Source organism: Somniosus microcephalus, chromosome 13, assembly GCF_052327205.1.
Source record: "Somniosus microcephalus isolate GS21.2 chromosome 13, FLI_Smic_1.0, whole genome shotgun sequence".
NCBI lineage: Eukaryota > Metazoa > Chordata > Chondrichthyes > Squaliformes > Somniosidae > Somniosus > Somniosus microcephalus.
In genome coordinates this window covers 99,475,128-99,494,949 of record NC_140999.1, presented here as the reverse complement: position 1 = coordinate 99,494,949, position 19,822 = coordinate 99,475,128, and positions in this window count along the sequence as shown.

The window sequence follows — 19,822 nt, the reverse complement described above, 5'->3', positions numbered from 1 at the left end:
TACCATCTCGGCTACCCTTTCTTCCACCACCCCCTTTTCGGGCCAAGCCTCACTATAGCTCAGCTGGGCTGAGGGTTTAGTGGCTGGTGTCACAACTACTTCGCAAGGAATCGAGTGTTTGGATTCCTGCAAAAAGTCAATTTGACTTGCTTTTGGGCTTACGAGGCATACCATGCCTTTTGCCTTAACCAGGGCCATTCTCAGGTCCTCTATGGTCTTTTGGCAGGGGCCATGGTCTGCGCTCTCAAACCCGTGTTCAAGGGACAGCTTGTAAGCTGCCTTGACTTCCACTACGCTCCCCTCCTGCGCTCTTAGCTGTTGTGCAAGGCGGGCATTTTTCTCCCGTATTCTCGCTTCATGGATCTTTGCCTCAATAACCTGGCATTCCAGATACTCTATTCTAGCCTGATGTTGGCTGGCTACAACTTGGCGTTCCTGATTCAGCGCGTGAAGTGCTGTGATGAGTTTTTCCCCACCCATGACCTTTTCCTCTATTTCTGCTGCCTGGGCAGTGATCTTGGCTGCCTGTGCTGCAATGACTTTGTCCAAAATCTGGACTTGTTTCTTGTAGCACATCAGCCACACTGCCTTTTCCACTGACTTTTTATGCTCTTTGCTCTCTGTCCACCCGATGGCTGCGTCTACCGGACGCCCATCCAGTAAGAGATCGGAAATCCACTGTTTAGTGAGATTTACCTTTCCAAAGACATAATCCGCTATCCTCTCATCCATTGCATTTCGACCATTCAAACCTGGGTCTAATACATTGCAATCCTGCTGCCAGTGTCCTGCCGCGGTCGCCATTTTCTGTAAGGGGTTTTCTCTCTGAGTTCGCAGAGGTTTCTCTCGCCAAAGGCCTCTCTCTCTCTCTTTTGCACAGTAAAACCTTGAGTAGTTTGACCCACTCGCCCCTTAGGTTCTAGACACTGGACTTAGGTGCAGGAACTACAATGCAGAGAATACTCTTATAGACCAAGTTTAATGAAACAAAATGAAATTTTATTGCATAAGGAAAAACAAATCAAATGCAAGCAAATGAGAGGGTACATGGGAGGGAAAAACAAATCATAACAATACAGTACTAGCTAAAATAGATACAGGCATATTATATCTTACAACAGTCATCATGAAATGGGGAAACACACGGAACATTGAGGGACAACAACTCATGTTAATTATACCCAAAATGACCACCCCCTTTAGAATATCTAGATCCGTTTATGAAGGGCCAGAAACATGCTCACCAATCCAACTAGGAATTGCAAGGTTTTGAAACAGGTCTGCGTTTTAATCCTTTCAGGCGTCCTGTCTCCTCGTGGTCAGCGCTGCGGGCTGTGAGCTGTGACACGCCTTCTCTTCCTCGAGGTGAAGGTCACGGACAGGCTGGATCTCAGTGGGCCTGGATGTCGATGCGGGGGAAGAGACCATCTGCTTGACCATGGTTGGAAGCCTCTAGCCGGCTTTCATATAGGTTTCTTTTGTAGTTTCGTCTCATCAAATGGCCCGGGGTTTGTCGACGATCTCCCGATGGTTACCCCGGAGCGGGATGTCAACTCGAACTGTCTTCTTGGTCTCTGGATCATTGTAAAGAAGATTCTATAAAGCACTCTGAAGCTCTCTGTGATGGCTCTGATGGCTCTTATGGCTCTTATGGCTACCTGATCGCTACAATGGCTACCTGATCGCTACGATGGCTACCGATCGCTACCCCGGGTGTCTCCAATTATACTTCTCAGATGAGGCCTTTATCTCCCGCCAAATCAAGGTTAGTCTTTGTTTAACTTTTGGCGGGCTTGGATCACAACAGGGAGTTATTATATTTAAACTGCTTTCGGGATGGCCGGTGATGGCCATCTCTGGTCTGGAATGACCTGGTAATGTTTTAATGTTTTCTTGATGTCTTTAACAGGTCCTTGATGCGTTCTTTATGAATATGGAACTGTTCCCCTTTGTCTGGGTAAACATTTAGATGGCCTTTATCTACAGGCCGATCTGACTGGATCTGCATCCAATCTTTATGTATGTGTTAAAGTCTGGTTTCGTATTCTCAGAAACGGCTTCCAGAATTTACTGTGGGTTGAATCCACAAAGGCTGTCTGGGGACTGCAGGAACCATTTTAAAGTGTCCCAATAAGTCGGTCACGGGGTCTGGCGGCCATTTTATGTGACCCTTTTCTGGGCTTCTTTTAAAACAGTCTTAAAAATCAAGGCCTCTTCTGCCAGAGGACCCTAATAGTACAATATTCTTTTTGCAAATTCTACAGTTGGATGGGGCTGACGGGGTCAGAGCACCGGTAGCGGCTGCTGCTCTCCCCTGACCAGTCAATAAGGACCTCATCGTGTCGAAAAGTGTCTCGACCTCGGCGGGAGGGAGTCCTACCACCGTCTTTTGGGCTGGGGCTGTGGCTGTGGAATTCTTTCCCTTGTTATCTTTCCAAGGGTTTTTGCACTCCTTCCGCCAGTGACCATCCTTCCCGCACCCGTAACAATTCGTCTTTGTGTTGGGGGGGTTATTCCCTTCCTGGTGCCACTCTTTCCTACCCGGTCCGCGTTTTACCTCATGCAACTTCCCCTTAGGTGGGTGTGCATCGGTTCCCCTACCGTTTTTATAGGCCTGAGTCGACTGTCTGATCACCGTAATTTCGGTGGTCTGGGAGTTCTTGGGGTCGAACCAGACTTCTGACTTGGCCCGGACCTGTGGCAAGCTGTTCCCCACCAGGCAACAGAGCCAATGGGCCAGGGAATCCCCGATCAGGAACACCCGGTTCGGCGTCCCTGGGCAGGCCCACCGGTACACCAGCCATAGCCGGTCCGCAAAAGCCTGCGGGGTTTCCCCTGCGAGCTGGACCATCTTCTCCACACGGGAGAAAGGACTTCCCTCATTCATCCCCATGGCCTCCAGCACCGCATCTCTAAGCTCCTCGTACCCGCTCTGCCCCCTTTTACACTCGTCAGAGAGGGTTTGGAGGAGACTGCTCTCCAGCGAGAATAGCAGCATCTTGGCCTGATCAGCGCCATCGCAGTCATTGACGCTGGCTGCCTGCTCTATGTCCCTGAAGTGGATCGAGGGGTCTCCCTTTTCAGAGAGCTTTGGGCTATGGTTCACCATAGCCCTAAGCTTTTGGGTGCTATAGGGTAATACGAACTAGTTTTGGAGGGGTCCCTCATCGTCGCCATTGATGGGTGGGCCGAACCTCCAATGCCGTGCTGGGCACATCAGTCCCGGCTCCAACCTCTCTGGCGGGGGTTGCTCCACCTCCGCTCCCACCTCTGGCTCCACCCCCGCCCTTGCTGCCAAACCTCGCTGAAACTTTGCGCTACGGGTGGTGGTCGCCAGATCTCCTCTCCCTCAACCGAGTCGTCCCTGGGCACTACCGGTGATGTTGGAACTGTCCTCCCCTCGTTCCCCATAAAATCCGCCTGACCTGCCTTTGGGCTTATGAGGCATACCATGCCTTTTGCCTTCCGGAGGGCCCGGCTCAGATTTTCTATCCGCTCTTTATAGGGGCCGTGGTCTGCCTCCTCAAACCCCTGTTCGCTCGTTAGCTTGTAAGCTGCCTTTACCTCCTGTACTTTCTCTTCCTGTTCCCTAATCTGCCTTGCCAAGCGGGCGTTCTTCTCCCGCAACCTTAACTAATTTCCCTTGGCCTCGGTGACTTGGCACCGTAGGTATTCCAACTGGGCCTTGTGTTCTCCCATTAAATGCACTCTCTCCTGATTCAGGGCCTGCAAAGCTACTAATAACTTCTCCCCTGCTAGAGCCTTACCCTGGATCTCCAGGGCTGACTCCCTTAATTCGACTGCCTGTGCTGCAACGAGCCTGTCCAAAAGCTGGACCTGCTTTTTGAAACACATCAGCCAGAATGCCTTCTCTAAGGACTTCTTGTGTTCCTTTCCCTCTGTCCACTTAGACGCTGCATCTACCGGATGCCCGGCCCTTAACAGAGTGGTGATCCACTTCTTAGTGATATTCACCTTGCTAAACACATAATCAGAAATCCTTTCCTCCATCATGGTTTACTCATCCGAACCATTGTCTAATGTATCGCAACCATGCTGCCGGTGTCCTGCCCCTGACTGTTGGTGAGCAGTTCGAATCGTTCCCATGCCCCTGGGTTCTAGGCACCGGGTTTAGGTGCAGGCCGCGATACAGAAAACTCGAGTAGACAAGTGGTTCAGTGTAAGAAAACCAAGATTTTATTAAAACAGGAATAACAACACAATCTTATGAGAAATTACTGGTAAACAATTACAGGCATAAACAAAATAACTAAACTTATACAGGGAATGGGGAACACACGGCACATCGAGGGAAAACAAACTACATTAACAATCCCCTTATCCTTATCCCACCCATATACCTAACTAGATTAAGCTATGAGGGGCTAGGAATTCATGCTCACCAATCCAAAGCAAAGCCTGTTGTTTTAGCAATCGCAAGTTTTGAGGTCTGGTCTCCTGTCCTTTGGGGTACTCCGTCACCACGTGGTCTCAGGGCGTGGTGCTGGAGCTGTTGCTGCGGCAAACATTTCTCCTCTCCTCAGCTACCATCATCGTCTCGTCGCGATGGGTTATCTTCTTCTTCTCCCTCGGGCGGTCGTCGGCGGTAACGTCGCGTTGGCAGTTTTTACTGCTTAGATTTTTCTACCCATTCTCAGAATGCCATCATATTCGTGATATGAATTTCTTCCCCAAGCGCCACCTTATAACTAGGCACTCAGTCTTTATCAATGCGTCTTTGCTGCCCTTCTCGGCTCCTTGTCGGGTCTACTTTATTCTTCGTCTCGGTTCGTTTCGCCTCGTTTCCTCTGCCCTCTTTCGTGGCCCGGGTGTCCTGGGTGACTTTGGACTCGGGTCTCGTTCCCCTCCCCCTGCGATTGGTATGGATGTCCTTGACTGCTGAAAACCCAATGCGGGGAGCGAGAAGAGAACCCACCACGAGGCCAGGGCATGAGTACGAGCGACGGCAGCCCAAGACCAGACAAGAGGTCAGAGTCGAGAAAGTGATTGGTACTGATGGGCCTACAATTATATTCCTTTGGCAGGCCCTAATCTGTGCACCAAATCAGGTCAGTTCATTGTTTCACTTTTGGCAGGCTGTTTTAAATGATTACACCAATCTAAACTAACTGTTTTTAGATGGCCGTTTAACGCTCCTCATGGCCCGACGTCCCGGCTGTATTGTCATTAATGCATTTTAATCGGCCTGTGCAGCCTTGGTCGCTTCCCTAAGCTGTTTCCGATTATGTATGCAGAAAAACGAATGGCCTTGCGCTTAGGCCTAACTGGGGTGATCTGTTCCAATCTGACGAAATGCATATTCAGTGTTTGCTTAACTGTCTAGGTTTTCAAACACAAAGGCCTATAAATTCGGTGACGCCCCGCCAGCACGTTTGCGCCGGAAATTTAGCGCCCGCCGCCGAGTCAGTTGTGCCCGCCCCAAATTCACTTTCAGCGCCCCAAAGCGGAAGCGGGCGCTGGTACAGGGTGTGCCCGCCCCGCTTGGGGCGCTGAAAGTGAATTTCAGCGCTGCCGGTCCCGCTGCGCCACCCGATGCGGAGCGGCAGGCTGCTGTACTGCAGGCCTCCCCCTTCTCTTAAGGGGGAGGTGCCTGCAATGGCCGGAGCCCCGTTGAAAGTGCCGGCAAAAGAGCCCGGCACAACGGCGAAGTGCCGGGCTCCACGGAAACCAGCCGGCAATGCCGTGGGGGGGGCGGTGGAGGAGGCCAGGGGAGGAGGTGCGGGCAGGCGGCTGCCGAAAAAGCGGCCGGCCGCACCTCCGCTTTAAATAGCGCCTCTAAGGCTGCAGCACGGCCAGGTTTTCAAAACGTTGTTAGCGGCCGCCAGGGAAGAGGCGGCCACTACTGAAGATGGGGATCGGCGTGGTTTCGGGCAGTACCAGGGCGCTGCGCACACCGATGACGTCATCGGTGCCGGCGCAGCGCTACCGGCTTACGCCGATTTAAAGGCCCACCTAATTTCAGCGGCAACGCAACTTCCGGCGCAACCCACTCTTGCGCCCCTAAATGGGCGCAAACCCAAGGGAATTTCTGGGCCAAAATGTCCTTTTTCACAGAAATGCATTTTGAGTTTCGATTTCCCAAAACAGCTTGTTCTGTGCTGCAGAGTCCAAGCTTTTAAAATCTTACAGGCTTTTGGTCACGAGGTGCGGACGCCATCTTTTGGATACCCTTTTTTAATTATCCATGCAGGGTCCCTTTTATTAATAACCTTGGGGGAAATGTGGGAATTTTGCGAACCTTACAGTGACCCCTTGTGTTGGTGATAGATTAGATGCAATGACCATTGTGTTGGTGATAGTTTATGAGCAATGACCCCATGTGTTTGCGATAGTTTATTTGCAATGACCCCTTGCGATGTCATCAGTTTAGATGCAATGACCCCTTGTGTTGGCGTTAGTTTAGATGCAGTGACCCCTTGTGTTGGTGTTAGTTTAGATGCAGTGACCATTGTGTTGGTGATAATTTAGATGCAGTGACCCCTTATGTTGGTGTTCGTTTAGATGCAGTGACCCCTTGTGTTGGTGATAGTTTAGATGCAATGACCATTGTGTGGTGATAATTTAGATGCAGTGACCCCTTATGTTGGTGATAGTTTAGATGCAGTGACCCCTTATGTTGGTGATAGTTTAGATGCAATGACCATTGTGTTGGTGATAATTTAGATGCAGTGACCCCTTGTGTTGGCGTTAGTTTAGATGCAGTGACCCCTTGTGTTGGTGATAGTTTAGATGCAATGACCATTGTGTGGTGATAATTTAGATGCAGTGACCCCTTATGTTGGTGATAGTTTAGATGCAGTGACCCCTTGTGTTGGCGTTAGTTTAGATGCAATGACCCCTAGTGGTGGTGAAAGTTTACCTGCAAATACCCCTTCTGTTGGCGTTAGTTTAGATGCAGTGACCCCTTGTGTTGGTGATAGTTTAGGTGCAATGACCCCTTGTCTGGCATCAGTTTAGATGCAATGACCCCTTGTGGTGGCATCAGTTTAGATGCAGTGACACCTTGTATTGGTGTTAGTTTAGATGCGTTGAACGCTTGTGTTGGTGTTAGTTTAGATGCAGTGACCTCCTGTGTTGGCGTTAGCTTAGATGCAATGACCACTGGTGTTGGTGTTAGTTTAGATGCATTGAACCCTTGTGTTGGCATAAGTTTAGCTGCAATGAACCCTTGTGTTGGTGATAGTTTAGATGTAATGACCCCTTGTGTTAGCATTAGTTTAGTTGCAGTGACCCCTTGCATTGGTGTTAGTTGAGAGGCAGGGACACCTTGTGTTGGTGTTAGTTTTGATGCAATGACCCCTTGTGTTAGCATTAGTTTAGATGCAGTGACCCTTTGTGTTGGTGATAGTTTAGATGTAATGACCCCTTGTGTTAGCATTACTTTAGATGCAGTGACCCCTTGTGTTGGCGATAGTTTAGATGTAATGACCCCTTGTTTTACATAAGAACATAAGAAGTAGGAGCAGGAGTAGGCCATATGACCCCTCGGGCCTGCTCCGCCATTCAATAGGATCATGGCTGATCCGAATCTAGACTCACGTCCACTTCCCTGCCCTCTCCCAGTAACCCCTAATTCCCTTATCTGCTAGGAAACTGTCTATCTCCATTTTAAATTTATTTAATGTTGCAGCTTCCACAGCTCTCTGGGGTAGCAAATTCCATAGATTTACTACCCTCTGAGTGAAGAAGTTTCTCCTCATCTCAGTTTTGAAAGGGCAGCCCCTTATTCTAAGATTATGCCCCCTAGTTCTAGTCTCACCCATCAATGGAAACATCCTCACCGCATCCACCCGATCAAGCCCCCCTCACAATCTTATATGTTTCGATAAGATCGCCTCTCATTCTTCTGAACTCCAATGAGTAGAGTCCCAACCTTTTCAACCTTTCCTCATACGTCAACCCCCTCATCTCCGGAATCAACCGAGTGAACCTTCTCTGAACCGCCTCGAGAGCAAGTATATCTTTTTGTTAATATGGAAACCAAAACTGCACGCAGTATTCCAGGTGTGGCCTCACCAATACCCTGTATAACTGAAGCAAGACTTCACTGTTTTTATACTCCATCCCCCTTGCAATAAAAGCCAAGATTCCATTGGCCTTCCTGATCACCTGCTGCACCTGAATACTAACTTTTTGTGTTTCATGCACCAGGAACCCCAGATCCCTTTGTACTGTAGATTAGATGCAATGACCAATTGTGTTGGTGTTAGTTTAGATGCAATGACCCCTTGTGTTGGTGTTAGTTTAGAAGCAGTGACCCCTGGTGTTGGTGTAAGTTTAGATGTGTTGAACCCTTGTGTTGGTGTTAGTTTAGAAGCAGTGAGGCCTTGTGTTGGCATTAGTTTAGATGCAATGACCCCTTGTGTTGCCGTTAGTTTAAATGCAATGACCCCTTGTGTTGGTGTTACTTTAGATGCAGTGACCCCTTGTGTTGGTGTTAGTTTAGATGCAATGACCCGTTGTGTTGGTGTTAATTTAGACGCAAAGAACCCTTGTGTTGGAGTTAGTTTAGATTCAAAGACCCCTTGTGTTGGTGTTATTTTAGATGCAATGACCCCTTGTGTTGGTGTTAGTTTACGTGCAATGACTCCATGGCCTAGAAATTGGGTTTTGGTCTTGCCAGGGCTGTAGCGCCAGAAAGTTTGCGCCAGCGGTAATGCGGCAGCGCGCGACGAAAATTCGGGTGCGCCGGGCCCAGACGGCGGCGGGCGCTAAAACCCTCCTTTAGCGCCTCAAAACGGGCGTGAACTTGGGTTTCCCGGCGCTAATCCCCCGCTGCGGCACCCGATGCGGTGCGGCAGGCGGGGGAACTGCAGGCCTCCTCCTTCTGTTAAGGAGGAGCTGCCTGCAGCCGACAACTGTCCGGCGGATTGACCCGACATCTGAGCCCGGCACCTCGGGGAAGTGCCGGGCTCGCATCAGACACTGATCAGGGCCGCGGGGGGGGAATGCAGGAGTCCGGGAAGGGAGGTGCGGGCAGGCGGCCGCCGGGAACGCGGCCGGCCGCCGCTCCACCTTTATGCGCCGGTGCACACTGGGGGAAGACTCTGTTGCCAGAGTCTTAGTTGCGCCTGCCACGGGCGAGGCGGGCGCAACTGAATTTCGGCTTGGGGCCGGATTACCACGGCAACCGGGACGCTGCGCACACCGATGACGTCATCGGTGCCGGCGCAGCGCTACCTGTGCAACACCGATTTAGGGCCCCAGGGAATTTCTCAACTGGCCATAACTCCGGCGCTAGGCCCTCTAGCGCCTCAAATGCGGCGCTAAGCCTACCGAATTTCTAGGCCCATGTGTTTCCGTCAGTTTAGATGCAATGACCCCTTGTGGTGGCATCAGTTTAGATGTAATGACCCCTTGTGTTGGTGATAATTTAGATGCAATGACCCCTTGTGTTGCCGTTAATTTTGCTGCAATGAACCCTTGTGTTGGTGTTAGATTAAAAGCAATGACCCATTGTGTTGGCGTTAGTTTAGATGCAGTGACCACTTGTGTTAGCATTAGTTTAAATGCAGTGACCCCTTGTGTTGCTGTTAGTTTAGATGCAATGACCCCTTCTGTTGGCGTTAGTTTAGATGCAATGATGCATTTTATTGGTGATAGTTTAGATGCCGTGAACCCTTGTGCTGGTGTTAGTTTAGATGCAGTGGCCCCTTGTGTTGGTGATAGTTTAGATGAAGTGACAACTTGTGTTGGTTTTAGTTTAGATGCTGTGACCCCTTGTGTTAGTTTAGATGCAATGACCCCTTGTGTTGGTGTTAGTTTATTTGCAGTGACCCATTGTGTTGGTGTTAGTTGAGATGCAGAGACATCTTGTGTTGGTGTTAGATTACGAGCAATGACACCACGTGTTGGCGTTAGTTTAGATGCAATGACCCCTTGTGGTGGTGTTAGTTTAAATGCAATGACACCTTGTGTTGGCGTTAGTTTAGATGCAATGACGTCTTGTGTTGGTGTAAGTTTGGAATGAAAGACCCCATCTGGTGGCGTTACTTTAGATGCAATGACCCCTTGTGTTGCCGTTAGTTTAGATGCAATGACTGCTTGTGTTGGCCTTAGTTTAGAAGCAGTGACCCCTTGTGTTGGCGTTAGTTTAGATGCAGTGACCCCTTGTGTTGGTGTTAGTTTAGATGCAGTGACCCCTTGTGTTGGCGTTAGATTAGATGCAGTGATCCCTTGTGTTGGTGTTAGTTCAGATGCAGTGACCCTTTCTGTTGGTGTTAGTTTAGATGCAATGACCCCTTGTGTTGGTGTTAGTTTAGATGCAGTGACCCCTTGTGTTGGCGTTAGATTAGATGCAGTGACCCCTTGTGTTGGTGTTAGTTCAGATGCAGTGACCCTTTCTGTTGGTGTTAGTTTAGATGCAATGACCCCTTGTGTTATTGTTAGTTTAGATGTAATGAATCCTTGTGTTAGCATTAGTTTAGTTGCAGTGACCCCTTGTGTTGGTGATACTTTAGATGCAATGACCCCTTGTGCTGGCGTTAGTTTAGATGCAGTGACGCCTTGTGTTGGTGGTAGTTTACGTGCAATCACCCCTTGTGTTGGTGATAGTTTAGATGCAATGACCCCTTGTGTTCGTGTTAGTTTATTTGCAGTGACCCCTTGTGTTAGCATTAGTTTAGATGCAGTGACCTCTTGTGTTGGTGATAGTTTACGAGCAATGACACCACGTGTTGGTGTTAGTTTAGAGGCAATGATGGTGATAGTTTAGACGCAATGAATCCTTGTGTTGGAATTAGTTTAGATGTAATGACCCCTTTTGTTGGTGATATTTTAGATGCAGTGACCCCTTGTGTTGGTATTAGTTTAGATGTAATGACCCCTTTTGTTGGTGATAGTTTAGATGCAATGACCCCTTGTGTTGGTGTTATTTTAGATGCAGTGACCCCTTGTGTTGGCGTTAGTTTAGATGCAGTGACACTTTTTGATGGTGGTAGTTTAGATGCAATGAGCCCTTGTGGTGGCTTCAGTTTAGATGCAATGACCCCTTGTGTTGGTGTTGGTTTAGCTGCAGCGACCACTTGTGTTGGTGTCAGTTGAGATGCAGAGACATCTTGTGTTGGTGTTAGTTTAGATGCAGTGACCCCTTGTGTTGGCATTAGTTTAGATGTAATGAAACCTTGTGTTAGCATTAGTTTAGATGCAGTGACCCCTTGTGTTGGTGATAGTTTAGATGTAATGACCCCTTGTGCTGGCATCAGTTTCAATGCAATGACCCCTTATGGTGGTGTTAGTTTAGATGCAATGACCCCTTGTGTTTGTGTTAGTTTATTTGCAGTGACCCCTTGAGTTGGTGTTAGTTGAGGTGCAGAGACATACACAAGGGGTCAATGCATTTAAACTAACATCAACACAAGGTGTTTCTGCATCTAAACTAACGCCAACAAAAGGGGTCATTGCATCAAAACTATCACCAACACAAAGGGTAATTGCAGCTAATCGGATGCCACCACAAAGTGTCACTGCCTCTAAACTAACACCACCACAAGGGTTCATTGCATCTAAACTGATACCACCACAAGGTGTCACTGCATCTAAACTAACACCAACACAAGGTGTCACTGTATCTAAACTATCACCAACACAAGGGGTCATTGCATCTAAATTGATAACACCACAAGGGGTCATTGCATCTAAACTAACGCCAACACGTGCTGTCATTGCTTGTAAACTATCACCAACACAAGGGGTCGCTGCATCTAAACTAATGCCAACACAAGGGTTCACTGCATCTAAACTAACACCAACACAAGATGTCTCTGCATCTAAACTACCATCAACAAAAAATGTCACTGCATCTAAACTAACGCCAACACAAGGGGTCATTGCATCTAAACTAATGCCAACACAAGGGGTCATTGCATCTAAACGAATGCCACCACACGGTGTCATTGCATCTAAACTAACGCCAACACAAGGGGTCATTGCATCTAAACTAACGCCAACACAAGGGGTCATTGCATCTAAAAGAATGCCACCACAGGGGGTCATTGCATCTAAACTAAAGCCAACACAAGGGGTCACTGCATCTAAACTAATGCTAACAAATGGATTCATTACACCTAAACTAAAACCAACACAAGGGGTCATTGCATCTCAACTAATATCAACACAAGGGGTCATTGCATCTAAACTAACGCCAACACAAGGGGTCACTGCATCTAAAATAACACTAACACCAGGCTCACTGCATCTAAACTAACACCAACACAAGGCGTCATTGCCTCAAAACTACCACCAAAAGAAAGGGTCACTGCAGCTAAACTATCACCAACAAAAGGGGTCACTGCATCTAAACTAACGCCAACACAAGGGGTCCCTGCATCCAAACTATCACCAACACAAGGGATCACTGCAGCTAAACTAATGCAAACACAAGGATTCATTACATCTAAACTAACACTAACACAAAGGGTCATTGTATCTCAACTAACATCAACACTAGGGGTCATTGCATCTAAACCATCAACAACACAAGGGGTCACTGCATCTAAACTATTACCAACACAAGGGGTCACTGCATCTAAACTAACGCCAACACAAGGGGTCATTGCATCTACACTAACGCCAACACAAGGGGTCATTGCATCTAAACTAACGCCAACACAAGGGGTCATTGCATCTAAACTAACGCCAACACAAGGGGTCATTGCATCTAAACTAACGGCAACACAAGGGGCCATTACATCTAAACTAACGCCAACACAAAGGGTCATTGCATCTAAACTAACGCCAACACAAGGGGTCATTGAATCTAAACTAACGCCAACACAAAGGGTCATTGCATCTAAACTAACGGCAACATAAGGGGTCATTACATCTAAACTAATGCCAACACAAGGGGTCATTGCATCTAAACTAACGCCAACACAAGGGGTCATTGCATCTAAACTAACAGCAACACAAGGGGCCATTACATCTAAACTAACGCCAACACAAAGGGTCATTGCATCTAAACTAACGCCAACACAAGGGGTCATCGCATCTAAACTAACGCCAACACAAGGGGTCATTGCATCTAAATTATCACCAACACAAGGGGTCACTGCATTTAAACTGTCACCAACACAAGGGTTCATTGCATCTAAATTATCACCAACACAAGGGATCACTGCATTTAAACTGTCACCAACACAAGCGGTCATTGCATCTAAATTATCACCAACACAAGGGATCACTGCATCTAAACTAACACCAACACAAGGGGTCATTGCGTCTAAACTAACACCAACACAAGGGGTCATTGCATCTAAACTAACACCAACACAAGGGGTCAATGCATCTAAACTAACACCAAAACAGGGGGTCATTGCATCTAAACTAACGCCAACACAAGGGGTCATTGCCTCTAAACTAACACCACCACAAGGGTTCATTCCATCTAAACTGATACCAGCACAAGGGGTAATCCCTCTAAACTAACAACAACACAAGTGGTCATTGCATCTAAACTATCACCAACACAACGTGTCACTGCATCTAAACTAACACCAACACCAGGGGTCATTGCATCTAAGCTGATAACACCACAAGGGGTTATTGCATCTAAACTAATGCCAACACAAGGAGTCATTGCATCTAAACTAATGCTAACATAAGGGGTCATTACCTCTAAACTATTGCCACCACAAGGGGTCACTGCATCTAAACTAACAACAACACAAGATGTCTCTGCATCTCAACTACCACCATCAAAAAGTGTCACTGCATCTAAACTAATACCAACAAAAGTGGTCACTGCATCTAAATTAATGCTAACAAAAGGATTCATTACATCTAAACTAACACTAACACAAGGGGTCTTTGCATCTAAACTAACACCAACACAAGCGGTCACTGCATCTAAACTAACACCAACACAGGGGGTCATTGCATCTGAACTATCACCAACACAATGGGTCATTGCATCTAAACTAATACCAACAGAAGGGTTCACTGCATCTAAAATATCACCAACACAAGGGGTCACTGCAGCTAAACTCACACCAACAAAAGGGGTCATTGCATCTAAACGAATTCCAACACAAGGATTCATTGCGTCTAAACTATCACCAACACAAGGGGTCATTGGCTCTAAACTAACACCAACACGTGGTGTCATTGCTCGTAAACCTGCACCAACACAAGGGGTCACTGCATCTAAACCAATGCTAACACAAGATGTCACTGCATCTAAACTAACGCCAACACAAGGGCCCAGAAATTCGGGTCGGGGGCTTCCCGCGGGTGCAAGCCCCTGACCTGCACTTAACTTGTACGCCGGCCGTTGAGCTGTGGGCCTCCGTGGAATTCCAATCCGGGGCCTGGTCCAGCTGCCAGCGCACAGTGCTTGCGTATCCCAGGGGCGCAGTTAGTTTGATGCGTCCCCTGGGATCACGTGGGCCATCGGGAGCCAATCGGAGCAGGGAATGCTCCAATCATAAGTCTGACAGGAAGTGCTGTCCAGACTTATAAATACTATGGGCACAAAATAGCACTAAATCTTCAAATACATTTTTTAAAAACATCACATTTTTTAAATAAACTATAAATTACATGAAATAACTATTTTAAACAATAATTTAAATTTTTGAAAAGACTAATTTTATTTTCCAACAGGGCTAAAAATAAACTTACCTTGCTTTAAAGTATTTAAAAATAATAAACCTGTGGAAAAAATGTTTTAATTTTAATTAATTCACCACTTACCTTGTAAATAGAAGGCCTTACGCCTACTTTTTACATATCTAAATTCTGCAGGCTTACATTCCCGGGAAAACCTGAGTATTTAACGGAACTGCGCAAGCTATCGAAACACTGCCAGTTTGGAATGGGACTAGCAGGTACTTTAAGGGACAAGTTTGTGTGTGGGCTTCAAAGTGATATGGCACAAATGAAATGACATACGGAACAGTGAAGTGCTATTGCTGCGGCAGAACAACACACGACCATAATGATTGCTGGTTCAAGGACAAAGTGTGCAGACATTGTTGAAAAGTAGGACATATAGCAAGATTCTGCAGGTCGGGAAAGAAAACCAGCAGCAAGAAATCTCCACAGGAGAAGTACAAGAAGGTACATAAGGTGATGGAGAGTAGTTCAGACGACCAGAAGAGTGATACAGACTCCGGAAGCAAGGAGCTGGGTTGTCTGAAACGACATAATATGATCAAAACAGAGGATCACCAAACTATCTGGGTCACGCTCAAGATAGCAGGAGTCCAAGTGAAAATGGAACTGGACACAGGATCAGCCCTAACAGTCATAAACCGAAGGGACTACAAGCGGCTATTTTCACATATACCCTTGAGAGATACAAAGTCTGTCTTGAAGGCGTACACGGGGCAAACAGTCTACCCCAAAGGAAAAATAAGGGTGAACTTTATATATAACGGCAAGGAAACAACAAAAATGGACCTATATGTATTGCCAGATGGAGGACCACCACTACTAGGACGTGAATGGATCCGGAAGATACAGCTAGATTAGCATTCCATAGAAGCACTGACTGTAGATGCCAAAAAGGATGACAACGTCACACCTGGACGACTGTCAAAAATGCTAACTGACGCACAAGAAGTGTTCCAGCAGGGACTCGGAACACTAAAAGGCATAACAGCGACGATCAAAATAGAGGAAAATGCAAACCCAAAGTTATTTAACGCCAGACCGGTACCTTATGCGATCCGCCCAGCCGTCGAAGCAGAGCTGGAAGGTTTGGAACGTTCAGGAGTACTGTCCAAAGTGGACTGGAGCGAGTGGGTTACACCCATCATTCCTGTAATGAAGAGGTCGTTGAGTAATACACCTGGGGAACCAAAAGAAGGTTCGCATCTGTGGGGACTTTAAGGTGACAGTGAACCCAGTCCTTCACATGGTACAATATCCGCTTCCACGGATTGAAGATATTTTCGCCTCGCTATCTGGAGGAAAACGCTTCACTAAGATTGATCTGGCCCAGGCGTACCTGCAAATGGAGGTAGAAGAAGCCTCGAAATAGTACCTCACGATCAACACTCATAAAGGTCTCTACCAATACAACCGGCTGGTGTTCGGGGTAGCATCAGCTCCGGCTATTTGGCAAAGGGCAATGGAACAAGTCCTGCAAGGGATCCCAGGGACCCAGTGTTATTTGGACGACATCCTGGTCATGGGCGAAAATGAGAGTGATCACCTTGCCAACCTGGAACAGGTGCTCACTAGATTGAAGGAATATGGGCTCCAAGCTAATTGCCACAAATGCGAGTTTTTCCAGAAGCAGATCTTGTATTGTGGCCACGTTATTGATAAAGAGGGGTTACATAAGTCCCCTGAAAAGATTGAGGCAGTAGTCAAGGCTCCAGCACCGGAAAATGTGTCACAACTGAGGTCATTCCTTGGGCTGGTGAACTACTACCATAAGTTCTTGCCGAATTTGTCTACAGTACTACACCCACTGAACACCCTACTGCAAACGGGGGTACCATGGAAGTGGAGTGACGAATGTAAACGAGCTTTCCAGAAGAGCAAAGCATTGATCACATCAAAAGAGGTGTTGGCTCATTTCAACCCAGCACTACCAATTCGGTTGGCGTGTGATGCATCACCCTATGGCATTGGAGCGGTGCTGTCGCACAAATTCCCGGACGGCTCGGAGAGGCCAGTAGCCTTTGCATCTCGGTCACTAACCTCAGCCGAGCGTAACTACGCCCAGATTGACAGGGAGGCCCTCAGCCTAGTGTGGGGAGTGAAAAACTTCAATCACTATCTGCACGGGCAGAAGTTCACCTTGCTGACTGACCACCAACCACTTGTCTCCATCTTTAATCCAAAGAAGGGCGTTCCGGTGATGACTGCGCAACGGCTACAAAGATGGTCCCTTTTTCTAGGGGCGCACCAATATGAAATCGAGTATAAGGGCACGAAACAGCATGGAAACGCTGATGGGCTATCACGCCTGCCACTGCCTACAGCGGAGGAAGCACCAGCAGTGGATCCTGTTGAAATATTTCATTTGACTATAATTGAATGCTTGCCAGTAATTAACGCTGGTATAGAGAAGGAGACCCGAAATGACCCGACACTGTCTCGGGTATATGATTTGACGTGAAGGGATGGCCAGCACATGGTGACTCACTGTTGCCAGCATTCTCATCCAGAAGAGAACAGCTGTCAGTATGCCAGGGGACCTTGATGTGTGGATCCCGAGTGGTAATTCCACCCAAGTTAAGGGAGAGATTGCTCAATGAGCTTCACGAAGGTCATCTGGGAGGGGTGAAAATGAAAAGCCTTGCTAGGGCTTATGTGTGGTGGCCGGGGATCGATCAGCAAATCGAGGACCTGGCAAAGAGCTGCTCAGGATGCCAGATGGTCCAAAATGCACCACCACATGCCCCTCTACACCCATGGGAGTGGCCCTCATCTCCATGGCAACGGGTGCATATTGATATTGCTGGTCCATTCATGGACTCAATGTTTTTAATAGCCGTGGATGCGCACTCGAAATGGCCTGAGGTCATCAAAATGACCTCCACCACCACGGAGAAAACTATTGCAGTCCTACGGACCATTTTTGTCAGGAATGGCTTGCCAGAACAGATTTGCTCCGACAACGGACCACAGTTTGTGTCCGAAGAGTTCCGGAGGTTCTTGAAAAAGAATGGGGTAAGGCATTACATATCCGCCCCGTATCATCCAGCCACAAATGGATTGGCTGAGAGGCTCGTACAAACCTTTAAGAAGGCAATAAAGGCTATGTACAATGACAACATTCCGCTGCAGCACAAGGTGGACAATTTCCTGTTCGCCTACCGGAATGCGACACATGCAGTCATTAACCAGGCCCCAGCCATGATGTTCTTTAACCGAAGGTTAAGATCTCGCCTGGATTTGCTCAGACCAAACGTACGAAGAGATGTTGCGAGTAAGCAATTCCAGCACATCCATGAGAAGTCAACAAGGAGCTTCAATGTAGGGCAACGAGTCTTGGCCCATGGAGCAGAAAAATGGCAGCCAGCAACGATATGCACACGGCAGGGCCCACTAATGTACACAGTGGACGTTGGGGAGAGGATCGTGAGACGCCATGCTGACCAGATCCTAGAGTCACAGGAACAAGTCAACCCCATGCCTCGCCCATACGTACCTGGTGATGAACCCGACGTACAGGTCGCATCTACCCCAGAAACAGTAGCATCGGAAGCTGATGAACCAACCGATGACAGGGGGCCAGAATCGCCTCCGCACCAAGAGCAAGACACTCGGGAAAGGCGCTATCCAGAAAGGATCAGGAAGCCTCCCCAAAGACTGAATTTATAAATAGACTATTTTCAGCTAATGTTGCATGTTAAAAGTGTTAATTGTAATTAGTTTGATATTTAATTGTTAAATGAGTGTTATGGTGCTGTTAATCTAAAAGGGGAGGAACTGTAATGTATGTACCTTTAAGGGAGAGAACTACTTCTTACAGCTCCTGTATACTGTAGTACCGGCAGTGACCACACCTGTATATAAACCCTGAGTAGTGATCTGTACAGTTAGTTCTAGAGTAACCCTCATTCAGTAAACAACTGTTGAATCGTTCCTGCAGTCTTTGTCTGATTATTGAAGGACAAACATTAAGATACACGGATCTAACACTTGTGTTAGTGATAGTTTGGATGCAGTGACCCCTTGTGTTGGCGTTAGTTTAGATGTAATGACACCTTGTGGTGGCATTCGTTTAGATGCAATGACCCCATGTGTTGGCGTTAGTTTACATGCAATGACCCCTTGTGTTGGTATTCTGCCCTTGCAGCGCGTTCCTATGCAGAGCTAGACTGGTAGCTAACAACTTGATATCTTCCCATCAAAATCACAAGGCTTGACTTTTCTTGTAAACTTTACTGAAAGATTCTTATTGTGAAACTGAAATACAATACAGAAATGGAAGCACACATTAGTACACAAGCACATAACTGATATGCATACACAAACTTAGGTACGCCTGAGCAACACAGTACATTTGGCATGTAACTTACCAAAACACGTGGAAACACAGCTTACTGTGAATATACATTTAGCAAACTGAAAGGCATTCTCTTTAAATTAGCCCTGTACATAGTGCATCAAAATACAGCCAACAGTTAACCAGCTAGACAGAGAGCGAGCACTTCACGGCTAGCTGTGTAAGTTTGCTTACAGAGAAAAGTTACAAACTAAACATTTTCTGCAAAATATATTGTACACTAATCATCTATAACATTCTCAAGTACTTACAGACAAATAGTGTCCAAGGCTGGAGCGTGACAAGAAAATAATTTCCCAGGCCATGTGTGGCTGCAGGTCTGTGATATACAGTAGTTTACTTTACTGCACTTTACAGTGCTTTACTGCACTTTACTGCACTTTACTGCACTTTACGGCACTTGCTAGGTACCAAATATCCACTAGGTGGCGGCACACAATGGAAATCGACCCAAATTACTCAAACCCCTGAATTAACTGGAAAACTAACATAAATTCCTAAAGGAAGGCAGCACAGTTGGCGTTAGTTTAGATGCAGTGACCCCTTGTGTTGGTGATAGTTTAGATGCAGTGACCCTTTCTTTTGGTGGTAGTTTTGAGGCAATGACCACTTGTGTTGGTGTTAGTTTAGATGCAATGACCAATTGTGGTGGCATCACATTAGATGCAGTGACCCCTTGTGGTGGTGTTAGTTTAGATGCAGTGACCGCTTGTGTTGGTGATATTTTAGATGCAGTGACCCCTTGTGTTGGTGTTAGTTTAGATGCAGTGATCCCTTGTGTTGGTGATATTTTAGATGCAGTGACCCCTTGTTTTGGTGTTAGTTTAGATGCAA